Below are 2,656 nucleotides of genomic sequence, written 5' to 3'. Positions count from 1 at the left end.
TTAATCTTTCACACTATCTATCTATCTATCTATCTATCTATCTATCTATCTATCTATCTATCTATCTATCTATCTATCTATCTATCTATCTATCTATCTATCTAAAATACCAATAAAGAACCATTATTTTTAAGAGTGCAGATGAAGCAGAAACCTTGGCAATCTTTAAGACATATCTGGGTGGGATACTGGGACAGCTTAGCTACTAGCTTAACAAATAAGGCTGATGAGCTAAGTAACCTCCTCTTGTTTATCAAATTTCTTTCAATAATGCACAGTGGGTTTTAAGATTCCTTATGAGTTATTTTTTCTCAATCTATATTGAGCCTTCATTATCAATCACAGCATAAATATATACAGCAAATAATGTACCAATAAATGTTTAGATGGGCCTATAACTTTTCATGGCATGCTCTATACATCAGTCACCCTCTGCATATACCAATCAACTTCTTGTGCTTAAATGAAAGTTTTATATTATTTCAACTCACACTCAAGTTTTCCCATATGACAAAAGCTGGCAACTCTAGTTTTGTTTCGGCATTTGTATTTCCTCCAAGAAATTTCCAGGCTTCTCTCAAATGTGAAGCATAATTAAAGCTGATAAATGACAAATAACCAAATCAAATTCGATCTTCAGGAAAGTCAATGTCAATGTATTGATATAACACATTTAAAACAACATAGAAATGCTGTGGCCATAAGATAAGCAAGGGAATCTGTTCACTTACCACCATTCTGTTACCACCTCCTGACTCTTGCTCCCAGAGTGGTGACTGCTGGCTCCTCTTACAGCTCACCTGGAAATGCTTCAGGTGTTTGCTGACCTAATTCCGACTGCACTTCTGGGTGTGGTGTAATTATCGCCCAGATGGGCTCATGAAGCCGTGCAGTTCCTCCTGGTGGTGGGCACGGAGCCCAACAGGGCTGAGCTCTGATATCCCATGCCTGTGGCCCCGATGCAAACCAGGGGGACTGCCCCCAAGTGTTCTGGGGGAAGCAGCGTGTAGCCCACAGCTGTTCCCCCGGATCAAGTGTTGAAGGGGCATCCCGGCCGGGCATGGGTCCAAATACCATAGCTGCTTGTCACAAAAGCCACAAAGAGCCATAACAAGGATTGGGGCAGCCACCCGTGTATTTGGTTTCCTGGCTGCAAATTAAGATTATTGATAGCACTGCTGTGCACAAAACCGAGTCCAAAACAGAACTGAGGGAATAGGGAAAAGGTGGAGGCTTCTAAAGGAGAAGACAGGAAGTGAGGTCAAAGGGGTCGGGCTCATGAAGGTCTTCAGCCATAGGTTCGAGCCCGTACATGACATCACAGGGGCTGGAGCCAGGAAGGTCTTCTTCCAAAGGCTCGGACCCAGAAGTGACGTCAAGAGGGCCAGGTGGAATCTCCCGTGAATGGTCTGCAGGAAAGGGAGAAAAACAGTCAGTGCACTCTGCCACATCCTGGCATGATTCGGAACTGCCCTTACTCAAGTCCTTTAGCTGCCTCCCATGCGCACGTGTGACAAGGCCCCCCCCTCAGCCCAGACCCATTGGGTCGGGCGACCCTGACCGAGAGGTCGTGAACCTGAGAAAGTCCATCAGAGTTGGGATGAAGAGTGTCCCGACGATGAATGAGCGAAAACTTGTATGGCTAGAGGTCAAGAAACCACCTGGTGACCTGCGTATTCGACTCCTTGTGCAGGGCCATCCACTGTAGAGGTGCATGGTCTGTGACAAGGGTGAATTCCCAGCCCAACAGGTAGTACCTCAGATGAGTAATTGCCCATTTAATCATCAAAGCCTCTCCAACACCGCATAACTGGTCCAACAGTTTCACGGCTCAGGAACATGATGGGGTGTTCCACATCATCGACGCTTTGACTCAGAACAGCCCCCAGGCCTGTGTTTGAAGCTTTCGTCTGGAGGATGAAAGGTAAAGAACAGTTAGGTGCTTTCAAAATAGGTGCAGACGTAAGGGCCTGCTTCAAGTCACTAAATGCAGCGCCTGTCTTTTCAGTCCATACTACAATGTTTGGGGCCTTCTTCTTTGTCAAATCAATCAAGGGCGTCGCTCTCTCCGAGAACTGGGGCACAAACCGGCGGTAATACCCCGCTAACCGGGGCCAGTTCAAAATGGCATCTACATTGGAGTACTGTGGCTTCACAATACCCCGACACACCAGGTAGCCTAAATACTTGGCTTCGCTCAATCCAAAGAAACATTTCACCAAGTGTCCGCAATACCGCTTTTACCTGCTGTAGGTGTTCCATCCATGTGATGGAATAGAAGACCACCAGGTAGGCAGTACTGTATGAGTTATGAGGCCTGAGCACTTTGTCCACCAGACGCTGGAAGGTTGCCAGAGGCCTGTGTAACCCAAATGGAAAGATACAATACTGCCAGTGTCCACTAGGGGTGCTAAACGCGGTCTTAACCTTCGCGGAGTCCGTTAAAGGAACCTGCCAGTACCCCTTTGTCATGTCCAGCGTGGTCAAATATTGAGCTTTGTCCAAGCCTCTCGAGGAGGTCGTCCACTCGTGGCATTGGATAATCTAATTGGGAGAATTGATTAAGTTGATGGAGGTCATTGCAAAACCTCCAACTACCTTCAGGCTTAGCGACCAATACAATGGGACTGGACCAGGAACTATGACTTTCCTCGAT

The sequence above is a fragment of the Erpetoichthys calabaricus genome, chromosome 4 (assembly GCF_900747795.2).
Source record: "Erpetoichthys calabaricus chromosome 4, fErpCal1.3, whole genome shotgun sequence".
NCBI classification, from domain to species: Eukaryota; Metazoa; Chordata; class Cladistia; order Polypteriformes; family Polypteridae; genus Erpetoichthys; species Erpetoichthys calabaricus.
This window is presented reverse-complemented; position numbering follows the sequence as displayed.